Here is a 19,691-nt window from a genome sequence, read left to right as displayed (position 1 = left end):
GCCCCAAAAAGATCAGCCTACTTATGCCTCCAGAGCACTGGGATTCAAGGTGTGTGCTGTCACATGTTGCTTTTAATTACACATTTATTTTGTGTAGGTTTGTGTGTATGTGAGCTTATGTGTACCATGGGCACATGTGTAGTGGAAATCAGTTCTCGGTTTTGAACTCAAGTCCCAAAGTTCAGCAACAAAACACCCTTACCTGCCTAGACTTCTCACTGGCTTCAGCTCCAGTGAGAGTTAAAATTATGGAGGCATCTGTTCTCTAAGTAATTTAAGACATCTTGAAATTCCTTTATTCTGTTTTTTAGCCTTTTTATTTTCTAACATTTAATTGAATGCTCAGTACTTAATTTTAATTTATGATCAGTTGAGAGGACTTAGATTGTGGGTCTTAAAAAATGTTGGAAGTTTTACCATGTTGTATCCCTGGCTGGCCTTGAACTCTGAATCTATTTGCTTCTACCTTCTAGAAGTCTGGGATAAGAGGTGTTGGTCACGATGTCTGGCTGGAGTTTGATCACTAGAAAATGTGACTCTGTCTTTTGGCTCTCAATGTTTCAATGTTTTTTTCTTTAATGAGTTTCAAAAATGTTTATATCTGCCTGACACATTTTTTGTCTAACTTTTACTTTTAACTTCTCAAAGTCACCTTTTTAGGTTTGTCTCATGTAGACCCTGTAGATGGATCCATGTAGATGGATCAGGATTAGGTTTTTTTTTGTTTTTTGTTTTTTTGGGTTTTTTTTTTGGGGGGGGGGTGACCCAATTTAAAATGCTTTTACTTGTTCACATAATGTGGGTTTACTTCTGTAATATTAGTCATTTTTTGTTGTTGTTGCTTGTGTTTCTGCCTGGTTTTTTATCATCTTTTAAAATTACTTTTTAATTTGCTCTCATTGTTCTTCTCATCTTACAATAATATTTTATTTCATTTTGTTTAGGATACCATCAATTTTTTAATGTTTTATTTTCCTTTAATAAAGCCAACATGTAATAAACTGCTAACATGGATAAATGTTGTCAAGCCACGACATCATCAGTTGTAATATGGATGCTGATTTCAAATAAGCTAAAATGTGAAATTGAGTGCATTTTAGAATGATGGTCCTTTGCTGTTTGTACTTGACCTGTACAGTAACCTGTTGCTACAGAAAAGCCGAAGCCTTAATACACTTCAGTCTATTATATTTATCAAGTATCTTTTCTGAGAGCGGTTGCCTGAAGGCAATATTCTCAACATTCTTAGCTTTGAAGTACTATTCATGGCTTTCAAGTGAAAGGATGTTTTGTCTGACAATATTTTAATATTTAAATTAAAAGTTAGAATTGGAGCTACACTTCTTTTTCCTTAAAACCCAACAGACTGTTCCCCTATCTATTGGCCTATAGGGTTACTATAGGGAAGTCTGGGACCAGCCTGACTTTTTTTTTTTCCCTTTGTAGGTGACCTACTTCTGCCTGGGTATTGGCAGATTTCTTTCTTTATCCTTGAAGTTCAGTAACTTTATTAGACTGTATCTCACTCTTGGTGTGATTCTCTATTACATTTTTCCTGTTAGTGGTAAGCCATCTCGATCGGTGGGTTCAGGAAAATTTCTTAGATATCTTATATGCTTTAATTTTTGGAATTCTTTCTTAAGCATTAGTTATATAATTGCCCATCTTCATTTCCGGCTCCATTTCATTATTTACTAAATGCTTCCTTTGTTCTGTTCTGATATGTTATTTTCTTGATAATCTTTACTAAGTTTGTTCTCTTCAGTATTAGGACTACTACTTATAATGTGGATTTGTTTTGTTTGTTAGTTTCATTTTGATAGTGGCTTCACCACTTCATTCAGTTTTGTTATGTATGTCTGTGAGCAGGCTTTTATTTACAAATGCTTTTAGTACTTGTAATGTCAAAAGGTGAAGCTATGTTGTTTTTGAGAAGATGGGTTCAAAACAGTTGTAGAGTAGCCATGTCAAAATCTATTCTCTGTGAACACAAAAACAAATGATTTTGATTAAGTCTTTGTGTCAGATTTTGTGTTTTGTTAATGACTTGAGATTTGGTGAAAGCTCAATCATAATTCTTTCTGAAGATATATAAACTGCTTGCACATAGTAGAATTCTGTTTGTTGTGTATGTTTCTGTGTATCAATAAAGGATGATTAATTACTTTTTACTTATGATTAATTACTTTTTACTTATAGTCATTAAAAGTCTATAAAGGTTATTTTTTATTGAGTAAGTTACCATGCAGAATAGATGAAATTCTTTGACGTTATGACTGATGTATTCTCTATCATTCATGTGTACCACAATGAAAAGTTCTTTTGCAAGAATTTCTCCAGAGTACCAATTTGTTCTTTGTGTTTGTTCTGGGGGGGGGAACTGAAGATGGTGAAAAATGTGCTCCTGATCTTTATTCAGACTTGAAGGCTGTAGTGGATAATGGGACTGTGACTAGTTGTTGTTAATGTGTGAGATTATTACTCTGACTTTGAATAAAAAAGGCCATTTCACTTGTTAATGGAGCAGGTCCTCTCATGAGCAAGTTTGTGTTAATTTTCTCTGTCTGTCTTCTTCCCCCTGAGGTGTAAATATACGTCTCAGAATTTCTTAAGGATTCTAAACTATTTTACTTAATTATCAATATTGTGACTGCTTCCTGTGATGTTTCTGGGTTTTTTTGTTTCTTTGTTTGTTTTGTTTTTAACCAACCATTAGCTTGTCAAACACTTATTGCCATAGATAATAGATTCCGGGGCTTTAATAAACAAAAATTCATGTTCCTTCAGAACTAGCATTCTAGGTGAAGTAAAGGAGTTAAACACAATTAATAAAATGTAGTAGAATACTAAGTGGAAAGGAAAAGTTTACATTTCCTAAGAACATGGGAGTCATAATTAAAGTTAGGGTGACATTTAAGAATGCTTGGTGAGGGAGTGAATGTGAATGTGTGAAGGGTACCACAAGTGCAGCATCTGCAACGGGGATATAGATGAGAATGTTGCAGGAAAATGATAGAGTAGCTGAACCCAGAGACAGAAGGTGGGAGTGAGATACTGGTAAATTCTGAAGGACTTTTTAAGGCCCTCACCAAGTGAGATTAGGCTTCCATATGAACAGCAACATGATTTAGGTTTATAGGGGTTTCTCTGGCTGCTAAATTGATCATAGAAACAGTAAGTTAGGCTAGGTGGAAGTGGAAGTCTTCCCAGCACTCGGGAAAGCAGAGATAGGCAGATCTCTGGGTTTGAGCTCAGCTTGGTCTGTAGAACAAGTTCTAGAACAGCCAGAGATACACACAGACACCCTGTCTCATAAAATAAACAAAACAAAATAACAGCAAGGTATTTTGGCTAGCATTTTAGTATACACATATAAGCAAATGTTTTATAACTGAAACGATACATTTACTCACAATACTATTTTTTGTTTCTGTTAGGAGAAAGGAATTCTGGTCAAATTACGGTAGATTTGTTTGATTCCACATCTTGTCGGTGACTAACACTGTCAAATAAGTTATAGCCCTGACTTAATAAGTAAAATTATGGTTCTATTTCTCCCCCCCCCAAAGATTCTACCGCCTACCACCCACCCAATTGCTTATGGTTTTAAAAAGTATAGTTTTTCATGGTCAGGAATAGTGTTGCAGCAGGAAAATAGATAAATCTCCTGGAGCTCTTTATAGCCTAATGGATCAGGATTCAGAGCATTTGTGCTAGAACCAGAAATTACTATCACCTTTAAAGCCTTGTCTCACCAGTCCACTTCCACCTGTTAGGCCACAATCCTCAAATTTTCACAACTTCCCAAAACAGCAACACCAGCTGGTGGCCAAATGCTCCACACGTGAACATACATGATGTTTCATATATTTTTAAACCATAATAGAGTGTATCATAGCTGGTTCAATACTGTCTTACTTGATATGCCTTGTATTGAACCTGGTATGGCCTGATGCTTAGCTTAGATTATGTTCTCCCATACACCTAGGTCTAAGAAGTAGTGGAAGATTTGCAGGGGTAGGGGCTGTTGAAATCTCTAGCTTTGGCTGTCCAGGAACTTGCTCTGTAGAACAGGCTAGCTTTGAACTCAGAGATCTGCCTGCCTCTGCTTTAAAGGCTTTTACCACCACACCTGGCTTGATTTTTTTTTAAATAGGTTTATTGTGTGTGTATGATTATATTGCCTGGATATTTGTAAGTGTACCACCCTTGGCCAGAAAAGGTTATTGGACCTCTTAGATCTTTAGTTATAGGTGGTTGTGAGCTGCCACATAGATGCTAAGACTGAACCTGGGTCCTTTGCAAGAATACTAAGTGTTCTTAGGTGTTGAACCAGCTCTCTAGCTCTCAATGCTCTCTTTCTTTCTTTCTCTCTCTCTCTCTCTCTCTCTCTCTCTCTCTCTCTCTCTCTCTCTCTCTCTCTCTCTCTCTCTCTCCTCCCTCCTTCCGTCCCTCCCTCTCCTTCTCCCTCCTCTCTCTGTCTCCCTCCTTCCCACACTCTGTCCCTCCCTCCCTCCCTCCTCTCAAAAGAATGATTTTACATCATATGTATGAGTGTTTTGCCTACTGAGTCATTGCTCTAGCTCTCTCAACAGTGTTTTAGAATACATATATTTGAGTGTTTGCTTTGTATACAGTTTGTATTTTTATAAATATTCTATAGTTGCATGAAAATATATTACTACTTAATCATATAAGTATTTTTACTTTGTTATTCAAGGTGATATATTTCTGTATAGGTGACTGTTATTCTGACCTATGTGACTTAAGTTTTCATGTCATGCTTGTCTCAACCAAAAAATATCCAGCCAAATTATTTTGGTACTCATCAATTTAATTTTTAGATAAAAACAGTACTTTTGTACTTGACCAAATCATCAGTCCATGCAGTTACAGAGATTGAACCAATCTATGTATATATATAAAAGTACACATACATATGTATTAATTTGCCATTTAATTTTTTTTGTATGTATGGTTTACCTGCATATATTTTTGTATATTGTGTGCATGCCTGGTGCACATAGAGTCTAGAAGAGGGTATCTGATCTCTGAAAATTGTAGTTACAGATGGCTATGAGCCACGATTTGGTTGCTGGAACCAAACCTAGGTACCTTCACAAGTAATAAATATTCTTAACTGCTGAGCAATCATGTATATTTTTAGGCTTGTGGTAATATTTTTAGTTTTGGGTGTTTGTGTGGACTCAGTAATTATTATTTGTGTTTCGGGTTACAAAATTCATTTTTAGCAGTACAAGAAGCAGGCCAGAGAGATGGGTCACTGGGTAAGGGTTCCTGTCCCGAAGCCTGACCACCTAAATTCAATTCGTATGGTAGAAAGGGAGAACTAAATCCTGCAAGCTGTCCTTTAACTTCCACATGTACAGTATGGTGCAGTGTACACATTCACACTATAAATGATGTAAAAAAGAAAAAAAATTAAGAAACAAGTTCTAAGGTTCATCCACAATCTTGTCTTCATCCTAGTTTGATTTCTTTGACTTCCTTATTCTTTGAATCACACTTTGCTTTAGAATTCTGTAGTTTTGTCACTACCAGCTATGCATTGTTATGGAGAAATAAATCTGAGACCAACTTGATTCTTCTGCCCACATTTTTTTTACTTGATTTCCTTCTCCTAGGTGCCCATGTTATTGCTTTAAGTTTAGTACTTCTTGCTCAAATATGTTCTATTTATTCTATATTTTTATTTTCTTGTGAATTAGTTTAGGCTGTATTTATTACAGAAAGCTTCTATATGACTTTTAAACACTGAGACATTTCTCTAGCTTCAACTTTTATAGTTAGTCATTTTTATTTTTTAAACTACATTTTAAAAGTAACCTTATACAGTATCTTATTGTCAGCGTTTTGAGATACAGGTAAAGGAGGAAGTTTCCCACCGTCGACCTTAGCAGCCTAACATATTCCCAAAGAGTTTTAGGAAAATTGACTCAGGCCAAACCAGCATTTGTGAATTTGACTTGAAAAGAAGTCAGGACTAGACAGCATATTATGAAGCAGACAGAGTTTAGTAAACATTTTAATACAGGTTTAAGCATGTATTAATAGATGTCTTGTAGGTTTACAAATGGTGAGGAAAAAAGTCTTCCCTCAGGAATATTGGAAGTTAGAATATTTTTACTGTAAGCAGGGAGTCAGGGGAGGAGGGCTCACAGCAACTCTCATTAGAAACATAGTTTGGATGATGTTTGGAGCTGGCTAGTATTTTTCTTAAAAGGTGGTAGCGAAGGTATAGGCTTGTTCTTGAGATTCTTTTTTTTTTTTTGTTTTGTTTTTTTGTTTTTTTTTTTAATTTGGTTTTTTCAAAACAGGGTTTCCCTGTATAGCCCTGGCTGTCCTGGAGCTCACTCTGTAGACCAGGCTGGCCTCGAACTCAGAAATCCGCCTGCCTCTGCCTCCTATAGTGCTGGGATTACAGGCGTGCGCCACCACCGCCCGGCTCTCCATGCTGTCTTAACTACCCGTCAACTCAAAGACCCTCCTTCTACTTCCTGAGGCTGTTCTTGAGATTCTAAAGAACATTGTATTTGTTAGACTATGGGAAGACAATGGATAATTAACATTTTCTACATGTATCCTAAGATAGGACAATATTTTGTGTCTTCTTTTGGTGATGAGGAAACAGCTCAGTCAGTAAATTGCCTGTTCCAAAGCTTGAGAGGATCCCAGTTTAGATTCCCTGCAGGGACTTAATGCTAGAAGGGCTGGGGGCAGCCCTGGAGCTCATTGGCTAGCCAATTTAGTCAAATCAGTGAGCTCAAAGTTCAGCGAGAGACCCTGTCACAAAACTGAAACCACCAGCTGTTGGTCCTTGCCTTCCAGACTCAAGCACTTATATGCACACATCTTATTTTTCTGTTTTATAATACCACTATAGGTTTTATCCTACTTTATGGATAAGAAAATGAAGCATGGGAAAAAAAATGAGATGACTAAATTTGGCAAGACTAAGGAGAATTGAAATGCAGACTTAGTCCTGACATATAATACCATATAATGTATATGGTCTTCTTTTCTCAGGAATTCCTGCTGCATCAGATTTCAGCAGAGAAGTATGCTGATGATGTTGTATTTAAGCACAAGCTACAACATACAAAGGGCATCAGGATATGTCTAGATAAACTCATCAGGATATGTTTAGAATATAAGAGTCATTTAAGTCTGTATGGAGAGAGAAAGAATGAGAATTTAGATGACTTTAACAACAGAACAGCTTTATTTAACCTGAGAATGATCTATCAGAGTCTGACACACCATGGTCAGGTGTAGGTGGTAGAATGTACCTGTTAATTCTAAGGAAGAAAATCCTTTTGGCAGAATATTAGAAAGTCTTTATAAATATGGAATGACTGTTTTTTGCCTGTCTGCTCCATGGTACCCCCACCCCCCTTTTTTTAACCAGTTAGGAAGTCAGCTCACTGTAGCCTATGACTCAAATGTAAAGAAAAATATTCTAATTGTAAGCAGTTTTAATGTTGATTAGAAATCTATAAAGATTATTAGATTGGATCTTTTAAAAAAAACTATAGTAGAAATGTAATAAAATTTTTGCAGTTGTTTGTTGATATATCACTTTATTAGTTACTTTTCTATTACTGTGAAAAAACACCATGACCAAGGCAATTTATAAAAGAAAGTATTTAATTGGGCTTACAGTTCCAGAGGATTAGACTTTATGATGGTTGAATAAAGGCATGGTGGCAGGAACACCTGAGAATTTGACTCTTAAACAGCAAGCAAGAGACACAGTGCTAATCTCAATGCTCACTGCTGCTGACACATCTCCTCCATTAAGGCCATACCTCCTAATCCTTCCAAACAGTTCTACAAACTGGGAACCAGGTATATGAACATGAGCCTATGAGGGCTGTTCTCATTCAAACCACCACTGGTATTTTTCCAATATTGATTTATTAATGAAGGTTGCGGAAATGATTGTTTGTGTAGTTACACTAATTACAAAACACACCTCTTTTCTGTTTCTCAACACTATTACAGTAGATGTGTAGCAATTCCTGTGATAGAGTGGTAACATTATTTTGGTAAATCATAATTTACTTAAGAGAATCTACAGAATATTTAGATAAAAGGTTTTATCTGTTACCTTAATGGTTTAAAGAATTGGGTATGATGGTGCACTTCTGTAATTTCAATTCTAAGTTGAGGCAGGATTATAAATTCAACGCTAGCCTGGACTACATAGTGAGACTTTGCCTCAGAAAACCAGAAACTTGCAAAGATGGAAAGTTAAAAAAAAAGATTCAAAGAGGATCTGCTGTAAAGATGGGACTCTAAGTTTGGGGTCATGATTTTTGCCTTTAACCCTAGTGCTGCGGCACTAGGGAGGCAGAGCAGGCTATCTAGGGACAGACAGTGAGACCTTGTCTAAAAAAACAAAATGTTTATTTTTATTATTACTATCATCATTGTTATTTGTTTGTTTGTTTATTATTGAGACAGGGTTTTTCTGCATAGCCCTGGCTATCCTAGAACTTGTTATATAGACTAAGCTGGCCTGGATCTCAGAAATTCGCTCACTTACCTCTGCCTCCCAAGTGCTGAGATTAAAGGCATATGCCACCACTGCCTGGCAGATATTTCTTAATATCTGTTATCTAGTCAGATTTCATATATTCAGTTAACTCATAAACATCTCTCACCTCTTTAATGTTTCGATTCTATAGAAAATTGCTTACAATCCCAGGTCTTGTCCTTATAATTTCTCACATGTAGCTTCTGTTAGTTATATTCATAACAGGGATTCTCTTAATGTGTTTCTCGTGTGTTTTATATTTGACTTTTTTTGTTGTTGTTGTTTTTTGGGTTTTTTTTTTTTTTTTTTTTTTTTTTTTTTTTTTTTTTTTTTTTTTTTTTTGGTTTTTTTGAGACAGGTTTCTTCCTGGTTGTCCTGGAACTCACTCTACTGTAGACCAGGCTGGCCTTAAACTCAGAAATCCGCCTGCCTCTGCCTCCCAAGTGCTAGGATTACAGGTGTGCACCACCACGCCCCGTTTTATATTTGACTCTTACTATGAGCTTTGAACAGGTTCAGTTTTGCTACATGAGATTACCTCAAAAATAATGACTTTTATCTTTTAAAGATTTATTTGGCTTATTCATTTTACATAGAAATTTTAAAAAATGTAGAAAAAGTAATAAAGTGACATTTGTGAAACTTTTCAGCTTAATGTATTTTTATTTTTTAAGCCAGAGGACAATCTTGCTTTAAAAGAAAAAAAGCAAAACAAGACCCAAAAACCCAGAGAAGGCAAACTTTAAATTTCTGCAGCTTCTTAAAGTAGGAAGATAAAAAGGAGGAAGAAGAAACTATGTCTTTTGAGTTAGGAAAAGTTAAATTTGTTTGAGTAATTCAGAAAATTGGGCATGTTCAACTTAGCCATACCCAGGGGCTCCATAAACAATCGCATAACTGGAGTTTTTTAGAGAGAGATGTTATTTGATAACATAATTATTATTTCAATATTTGATAATAGAGTTCAAGGTTCTTCTGCTTTCTTTGGTTTTCAAAATAATGTATTGCTTGCTCAGAGTGGGCAAAGAATTGGATGATGAGATGGCTCTGTGGAAAAGATGTTGTTACCAAGCCTGCTGACCTGAGATTGATTCTTTACATGGTTGAAGAAGTATATCCCTCCCTCCCATCCTTTTTTCTCTGTAGCTTTGGCTGTCCTGGAACACATTCTATAGACCAGGCTAGCCTTGATCTCACAGATATCTGTCTGCCTCTGCCTCCTGAGTGCTGGCATTAAGCCAGCTGTGGGATAAGACCCAAATCAAAATGACAAAATGGTTTACTAGCACCTAATTATAACAGCCATGGCTGGTTAGTTTTGTGTGTGTATGTTAGTTACTCATGTATTGAAATACATTTGTCTATCCTTCACGGTTATTATTCATACTAATACTCAACTCATAACATTTTTAGCCAGTGGGGCTTCTAACTGATAGCTTTTGTTTTATTGAGTATTGAGAAGAGCCTAACACATTTATTTTTTCCTTATGCCTCAGACTTAGAATCTGTCATTTCTTCACAAAACCCTGCTTCACTGTAAGCTGTAAATTTGTATTAGAAGACCATATTGTGGATATTAGGAATGTTCATCATACTGAGATGACTGTTTCTCTGAACCTTTTCTGGTGTATAATCCTAGTTTTTAAAAAAACACTTTATGAATTTGTATTGATCCTAATAATTCATGTTTGTTCACTTTTCATATGCTCTCATCTTTTTAGAGACATGTCTGACAGGATCTTCTTTTCCCACCCTCCAAAAGCTGAAATCAGAGAGTATACACAATTATGCTTACTCTTAGTTTTTGTGGATTCATGCCTCTCCCCCTGCCCCAAATTAGTTGATTATTTCTCAGAGCGAGGTCTGATTCTATAGCCTGGGCTGCAAGGGAAGATCCTATTTAAAACAACAGCAGCAATAACCACAACCATTACAGTGTCATATGTCTGTAGTCTTAGCAAAGAGGCTAAAGGGTAAGGCCAGCCAGTTTACATTCAAATTTCAGGCCGACTAAGACAAAATCGTGTCTAAAAAAAAAAAAAAAAAAAAAACCTGAAAAATCAACCAAATAAAACTACTTGATTGCATGAATTTCATTTGCTCGTGGCTATGGCTACTGTAATTTTTCTATCTATCGAAACCTTAGAGAAACAATTTCCACTTGCATTTTTCCACCTTAACCTTGTTAGTGTTGTTCTAGTTATCTTTACTGGTTATGCTGAAGACGGTTTTGGCTCTCTTTTTTGAGCCCAATGGCCTTAATTGAGATAGCATTTCCATGCTGTAGAAGAGTGAACTTATCATTGTTGGCTATTTACTCTGTTAAACATATTAGCTTCTTTGTTTTCCTGCTTTCCTCTCTGGCAAACACCCTGATATATTCTGAGGATGTCACTCAGTGGTAGAAGACTTGCCTAGTGTATGCAAGGTCCAAAGTACAGTCTATAACTCTGCAAAGACAGCCCCTCTCCCAACATATACAACATATATGTGCTGTAGAAATTTAACATTAAGTAAGTTTCCCCCTTTCAAATAAGTATCTCATCTTGTGTTTCCTATTTTAATACATTTGTGTCATTTTAAGAACTAAGATGAGATATACTATGTTCAAATGTAATAAACAACATATATACAAATAATAGTAGATAAACATATCTATGTTCACAGTATTATACAACCATTACCCTTTTCTAGTTTCAAAACCATTTCTCCACTTCATCAAGTATCTTCAGTGTTTGTGTTATTTGTAAGTATGTACCAACATGCCTAGCATGGTTTTTAAAGAATGACTGCTTTCTTTTTAACTATGTATACATTTGTGTCTGTATATGGGTTTGTGCATTTGAGGCCAGAAGATGGCATCGTCTCCCCTAGAGCTGGAGTTACACCTAATATGGGTATTGGGAATCAAACTCAAGTTCTCTGCAACTGCTATATCATCTTTTTCTTTTTTTCTTTTCCTCTCTTTTCCTTTCTTTCTTTCTTTTCTTTTTTTTAGATTTATTTATTTTATGTATATGAGTACAATGTAATTGTCTTCAGATACCAGAAGAGGGCATCGGATCCTATAATAGGTGGTTGTGAGCCACCATATGGTTGCTGGGAATTGAACTCAGGACATCTGGAAGAGCAGTCAGTGCTCTTAAATAACGAACCATCTCTCAAGCTCCCTGGTATATCATCTTTTAAGCTCTGAGCCATCTATCCAACTTTTTTTTTTTTTTTTTTGGTTTTTTGAGACAGGGTTTCTCTGTGTAGTCCTGGCTGTCCTGTAACTCACTCTGTAGACCAGGCTGGCCTCGAACTCAGAAATCCACCTGCCTCTGCCTCCCAAGTGCTGGGATTACAGGCGTGCAACACCACGCCCGGCTATCTATCCAACTTCTAAAACTGGTTTTTGAACATTTAAATCTCCCAAGCTCGCCCTACTTTTTGAAAATGTATTAAGAACAAATACATTCCAATTCTTCCAAGGGTTATCATTGCTCCATGTATGAAGTTGAAACTTAACATGGCTAACAAAAGTCTTTACTTTCCAGTTTTTGCCATTTTGTCTTGTTTCATTTATGACTCTTTGTTCAGTATAGGCCCAGTTCTTCATTGTAGATATTCTATAAATCTTTCTCTTTCCCTTTCTCCCTCCAAGGCAGGGTCTCATTATTAGTCACGGTCATTTTGCAACTTAACCCACCTCTACTTCCCATGTTCTGGAATAAAATGTGTGTGTCCCTCTGTGCTGCACCCCCTTCCCCCTTTTTAAACTTTTGAGACTAGACATCACAATATAGACTTGGCTGGCCTCAGAGTTGTGGTGCTCTTCCTGCCTTTTTTTTTAAAGCTATTAAAGATTGTTATATGCCCTTCTTTTGTACTTCTTTAACCCCTATTCCTTGTACTACTTTTAGGTTACCTATTTCACATTGTCCTTACTTATATATTTTTCTGGAACAATGAACCCATGATAGTCAAATGCTAGGTAATACAATACAGGCTGCAGCTATAATGAATAGGATTTTTAACAGAAGTCAAGATTATTTAATAAATTATTTTTAAAAAGGTTTCAAAGATAGGAGGGTAGTTCTTGAGCTAGACCTCAAAGGAACCATTCCCATCAATACTAAAGTGTGTATGTGTATCCTTTTTTAGTAGCTAGCAACATAGTTGGGATTCAGTGAAAGGTATATGATTATAAACATAATAAGTTTAAAATGCAAATCATATCTTAATGGTATTTTAAAATACAGATTTTATCTGTCTGCTTTGCTTATTAGATTTATTAAATCTGTGTTCAAAATCCATGAAAAGAAGTTCTTTGTGTTAAAATACAATTTAATTCTTTATTTTTATCATTTTGTTGTTGTTGTCTGCATGTTGTGATGTACACTAATTACTTTATTGTTAGTTGGACAAAATAATTGATCAAAACAGCTTTAAGAAGAATTGTTTATGGTTCATCAATTATTTAGTTCGTCATGCTTGGGAAGGTATGATAGCTGCAATGTGACAGCAGTAAAATGATGGGAGTGGGTATGAGTCTTGTATTCTGTTTCACAATCCTTTTAGAATAGTTCCAACCACATTCCAAATTAAACTGTTTTAGAAGCACCCTCAGACATGCACAAGAGGTGTGTCTCCCAAGTAATTTCAAATTCCAGTAGATTGACAAATGAAGATGGACCTAATAGCCCTATATGAAGTTGTCATTGTTGAACTAAAACCACCTTTGATTGCTCAAAGTTATGGAGTTAGTGCTTCCATAGTTACCAGTACACTGTTTGGCATTTTATAGTACTCTGTGTTGTATTATATTTGCTTTCATGATTAGATGGCTTATCTTGATGATGGGCAAGTACTGTATGAGAATCATGTACTCATTTAGATTTCTGGCAAGTCCTTTCTGAACTGCTCTTAAACATGTTTTGTCCTTACTCACTGCCCTGTTTGAACCAGTCAGTCCTCAGCTCTCTTGACAAAATAATAACTTTTCTGGTGATTGTTGTGTATACTTACTATCATGATTCTTATCCTGCCTTCAAAGATGAAAGTATATTAAAATTATCAAATTATATAGTATACCTATCATATATACCTATTATATAGGTATATATAGTATACCTCTAATGTCAGTTACACTTACTTAAGGCTATTTGAAAAACTCATGCGATCTGCCCATTACAAAGACATCCTTATTTTATTACGTCCATCTCTGTAAACTCTTAAGGTTATACTCTTCCTAACCTGTTGTTTGATGATCCTTTGTTGGCCTTTGTTTTTCTACCTTACTAGTTCTTTGTCTCGATTCTTAATTTTCTGCCCTCATCATCTATTCTTCATGGCAGAACACTGTTTAGAAGAGAAGAATCTTATGATACCATCACTATTTCTGTAGGCACCAGCTATTCTTAGAAAGCTATTCCTGTTGCATAGATGAATGTACCTCAAGGCATCATGGCAATCAGACAGATGTTAATGTAAGTAAGAGTTGAAAAAACTCGACAATTCTGATGTAAAAGAGCTTTTGGTTGTTTTTTAAGGATTTGTCTTAAAGGCTATAGAAAACTTGCCATTTCTGATTTGATTTGACTTTTGATTTTCTTTCAACTAAAATCTCTTGTGAGAATCAGCCTTATTTGCATTTTGATTGCCTCTCATAAAACCTACCCAGAATGCTAAGAGCTTTGGTTGAATCCCAAGGTAGATGTAGGAAGACAGAACAATTCCATCTGGATAGGTTAATATACCCATGGCTTCCTTGTTGTATGGAAATGTTATAGTTATGAAGCAGCATTTTAATAGTTTTCATAGTTTATAGCTTATTCATTGTCATTCTTTAATTTACCTGTTGGAGAAAAACTGTTTTAAAGTTTTTATTGAAATTTTCTTTTTCCACAGAACTCAACAAAAATCCAGTGGAAGGCTTTTCAGCAGGTTTAATAGACGACAATGATCTCTATCTTTGGGAAGTCCTTATTATTGGTCCTCCAGATACACTTTAGTAAGTATACTGGAACTGACTGACATCTTCACTCCTTCAACTAAAATTAAAACTTAATTTTGAAAATTGAAAAAAATTCTAAAGTAGCAAGCAAAATGGTTATAGCGAGTATCATTTAAATGTGATCATGTGCAGAGCCCTTGTGATATGCTTGAAGCTCTAATGTCTAAAACATGTTTTTAAAAAGATAGCTTCAGAAATTTAAGCTATCTTGCTGCTGGAATAAATATGTTATGAAAAGCTTTTTCTAGTGAGGTTATATGTAACACACACACACACACACACACACACACACACACACACACACAGGGTTTTTCTGTGTAGCCCTGGCTGTCCTGGAACTTTCTCTGTAGACCAGATTGACCTCAGAATCAGAGATCTGCATGGTTCTGCCCCCTGAATCCTGGGATTTAAGATTGTGCTGTGTGCTACTATTGCCTGACTGTAAATAATTTACACACACACACACACACACACACACACACACACACACACACACCCCTTCTATAATTTAGGATATTAATTTTTGTAAGCTTGGAGGAGAAGAGAAAATTTCATCTCTAATTATATATTTATGTGTGCTTCTGTGAGATTATGTTCATGTGAATGAAGGTGCACTAGGAGGCCATAGCTGTTGGATCCCCTGGAGCTGGAGTAACACCTGATTATAAACTGTTTGATATGAGTATTAAGATCAAATTCAAATCCTTTAGAGGCTCTTAACCTCTGAGCCATTGCTCCAGCCAAAAGAGAAAAAAGTCCTATGCAATTTAGAGAAATTTCTCAGTAGTTAAGAGTACTGAGGTCCTAGGTTCAATTCCCTATGGAAATGATTTTCCTTCTCATGTTTACCATGCCTTGACCCTAAAGGAAACACCATAATTAAGGATGACAGTTTTACTATTTTTTTTAACACCACTTTTTAAAAATAATTTATTTTTCTTTTATGTTCATTAGTGTTTTGACTTCATGTAGGTCTGTGTGAGGGTGTTTGATCTCCTGGAACTGGAATTATAGACAAGTGTGAGCTGCCATGTGGGCTCTGGGACTTGAACCCAGGTCCCCTGAAAGAGCAGCCAGTGCTCTTAACTGCTTAGCTACCTCTCCAGCCCCAGTTTTACTGTTCTTAATGCCTTATTTATTAAAGAATAAGACTGCAATTTTTTTCTTTTTAAAAACAGCTCCTTTTTATGTAATTAAATCAATTAATATCTATGTGTATGGTGTTTTGCATGCATATATATTCACTGTGTTTGTCTGGTATCTGAGGAGGTGGATGGCATGGGAACCTCTAGAACTGTACTGTGACCTGTCCACCAATAGGTGCTGGGAATTGAACCTAGGGCCTCTGGAAGAACAGCCAGTACTCTTAACTGATGAGACATCACTCTGGCCCTGAGATTTTTACATAGAATGTATTCTGTATATCTGTGTTTTACGACTTAAGGGAACTTTCAAGGTCTATTTTAATAATTTTATAACCTGGTCTTCACAGAGTATAGTTTATAAGACTATATTTTGTTAGTTTAGTGTTAGGACATAAAATAACTTACTAACTGACTACCAGTTGTTGAAAATGAGGCGAATGAGCTAGAGAATGATAACAGATCTTTACATCTGCAATTCTTTGGGACTGCACTTCCTTCTTGCAAGTCCTTCCCCCTAGCCCTCAAGTAGCTGTTTGAATATATATATAATATATAAATATTCAAAAAGTGGATATATATAAAAAGAAGGGCTAGTGAAGATGACTCAATAAATGTTTGCTATAGAAATGTGATGACAATTCCCAGAACCCATGTAAAAAAGTGTAATGTAGTAGCCTGTGTTTGTGATCCCAACACCCCTGTTGTAAGATGAGAGATAGAAATAGGAGAATTAACCCAGTTATCTTGGAGTAGACATTTGGCAGAAATGAGAGAAGCTCCCTCAAAAATAAGGTGGAAAAAGAGAGGAAAAAGTTAAAGCAATGTGGGAGTTCATGTTTTACACAGTGGGCAAAGAGTGGTTCATACTTTGTTATAGTTTTTAGCAGTCATTGTTGCTCATATGTTTCTGTTTTGTTTTTGTTTTTGTTTTTGTTTTTGGATTTGGTTTTTTGAAACAGGTTTCTCTGTGTAGCCCTAGCTGTCCTGGAAATCACTCTGTAGACCAGGCTGGCCTTGAACTCAGAAATCCGCCTGCCTCTGCCTCCCAAGTGCTGGGATTAAAAGCTTGCGCCACCACTGCCCGGCTTCATATGTTTCTTTGAAAACAACATATGTTTCTTTTAAAATTGATATATTTGCATCCATCAGTTTTGCCAGTTGATTTAGGTGAATCTGGTCATGGCATGGCATTAGGATTCTTTCATAGCTGCCAGTAGCCACCGGAAACCAGTTTAGAGATAACTCCCTCACAATCACATTGTTATTTGAGGTAAATTTTATAAATTTTGCAAATCATACTATGTAAGTAACCTGGTCTATGATCCTAACACAGTTCTGGTCTGTTCTTCATGTTTATTCTTCTGTGTTTAAAATAGTGTTTGGTTTTATTCCCTCCAGGCACAGTACCTCTAGGGGATACAGAGGAACATTTTGATGATAGGATTCCTTTACCCTTAGTGTAGCTATAAAATATTGAGAATTATTCTCCTAAACCAAGTTCTTATGGAACATTGTTTAGGAATCCAGGCTTAAAGCTTCAACTCTTAAGGGCTCACTGAATTTTTTATCCTTACATGCATTTGTGTCAAGTATTATTAGTTGATCAACAAACACACACACTTCTGGGTTTTTAAAAGATAGCTACTCAAGCATGTGCTGCAAACTTTTAATCCCAGCACCAGGCAGCAGGGCTCCATAGTGATACCCTGTCTCATATAAAGTCCATATAGTAAGACCATTTTAGTTAACAGCTCATTCTTTTTATTAACACCCCATTTTACTGCCCCATCCCCACGCACGTGTGTGAGGCCAGGTTGGCCTCAAACTCAGAAATTTGCTGGCTTTTGTCTCTTGAGTGCAGGAATTAGAGGCATGTATAACTACTGCCCAGCTTATTTTTATTATCTATAATTATGTGCTCATGTTGTAGAAATTTTAAATCTCAATCCTGAGTTTCTACCCTCCTTTGATCATTCAGTTCCTGGATAAAAGACACACTCAAACTTTGTATTTGTAATAAGCCTTAATCAGCATTAAGAGCTGGGGGATATCTATCCTCTATACTATTATTTCTGTTTCCCAGCCAATAGTCCTACTATATAATTTGCCATGTTTCTTCTGGGTTGCACTTAACTCTAACTGGCCATACAACATGGCCATTATTTCAAGATTAATCTAACTGGTGGCAGCTTCTCCTCCATTCACTTCCTTCTTTCCCTTTCTCAAGGTTTTCCTCTGACCTCTAGCCCTGGAATCCTAATCCCTGCCTATGTCTGTAGGCTGTGAGCATCTTTATTTACCAATGGGAAATAACTTGGGGCCCAGGTCACATAGCATCAATTGACTCTACTTTAGGACTCTCTGGTCTTTGGAGCAATGCTAATACTGGTCTTGAGGAACCAGTATTAGCACTAGAATACAAGCAATATCAAGCCAACCCAGTACATATACAGGTCTCTGTGTAGGTATGTGTATGTGAGTGGAGTTGCTTCTCAGAGGTTGAACTTGTAAGATCTCGTTGGAACTGTGCTTGTAGTGGTTGTGAGCCACCTGACTCCTCAAACAAATCAATGCTGTTAACTGCTGAACCATCTGCCATCTATTCAACTCTGGTTGTGGGTTATAAAATGTATTTCTCACTGTATGTTTCTAAAAGTGTTGGCTGTTGGTTTGTAATGTGAATAGCAGACATGTTTGTGGCAACTTTGAATGTACTAATGAGACACTGGCCACTTTATCCAGTGCTTTTCTGAAATCTGTAACTTTTGTTTAGGGAAGAAGAGACCGTGTGCCTGGGACAGGTCCTGAGAAAATAGCTAGAAAGGTGTCAGGACAAAGGACAGGGAAAGACTTTATAAATGGAAGCTTTTTAAAATGTTACTTGTTGGGGGAGATAGGTACTAGGACAATTTTATTAGAGTTTGAAAGAAAAACCCGAGATCTGGCAAACTAAATCTTAATAGCTTCTTAGTAGAGGACAACGGAGGAGAGAAGGAGAAGACCCTGCCATTTAAACTGTCCACATAAGAGGTTAGTTTACATGGCTGTGGTGGAGGGTGGGAGGGAGCTTAGAAAAAGAGTAAGGAAGCACAAAATGTTGGGGAAAGGGCCAAGTGGTAAGGCAGTGGCTCTCAACCTGTGAGGCACAACCCCTTGTGGTGGTTGAATGACCCTTTCATAGAGGTCATATCAGATACCATCCTGCATATCATATTTACATTTATGATTCATAACAAAAGCAAAATTACAGTCATGAAGTAGCAGCAAAAAATTATTTTATTGTTGGAGGTCGCCACAACATGAGGATTGCAACATTAGGAAGGTTAAGAACTACTGTGTTAGGGAAGTGTGCTTACAAAAGAAAGATAAAGGGCTGGAGAGATGGCTCAGCAGTTAAGAGCACTGACTGCTCTTGCAGAGGTCCTGAGTTCAGTTCCCAGCAACTACGTGGTGGTTCACCACCATCGTTAATGGGATTTGATGCTCTTTTCTGGTGTGTCTGAAGATAGCTGCAATGTACTCATATATAAAATAAATAAACCTTAAAAGAAGGGGTGGATGGGGGAACAGGGGGAGGGAAGAGGGCTTATGGGACTTTCGGCGAGTGGGGAGCCAGAAAAGGGGAAATCATTTGAAATGGAAGTAAAAAATATATCAAATAAAAAAAAAAAGATAAAGAAGACAAGGAAAAGCAGACAGACTTAAATGACATTTACAAGGCTGTTAATTCTAAGTACTTTATAGTATGTTCTTAAAAAGCACTTATTGACTTAAGTGCAAGGAAGTGATCTTGTAGTTATTTCAATAATGTGAAGAGGATAGACTGATTGAAAATAAGTTGGCATGGATTTGAGTGGTATTTAAATCTCAGTGATAGTGGTCTGAGGTGTTAACTCAGAGAAAGTGTTATGCCAAAATTCTGTAAAAATATGGTATGCTGTTTTGTGATAGTATAACTAACCTTCACTTAATTACTAAAGGACACTCT

The 19,691-nt window shown here is 36.4% G+C and overlaps 1 pseudogene; it reads left to right on the top strand.

Moving 5' to 3' along the window:
• Positions 1–19,691, top strand: part of LOC127680453 (ubiquitin-conjugating enzyme E2 G1-like) — a 107,732-nt pseudogene that overhangs the window by 66,308 nt on the left and 21,733 nt on the right.

The sequence above is a fragment of the Apodemus sylvaticus genome, chromosome 3 (genome assembly GCF_947179515.1).
Source record: "Apodemus sylvaticus chromosome 3, mApoSyl1.1, whole genome shotgun sequence".
Lineage (NCBI taxonomy): Eukaryota > Metazoa > Chordata > Mammalia > Rodentia > Muridae > Apodemus > Apodemus sylvaticus.
The sequence above is the reverse complement of the archived record's forward strand: the minus strand, read 5'-3'. Positions and strand labels throughout refer to the sequence as shown.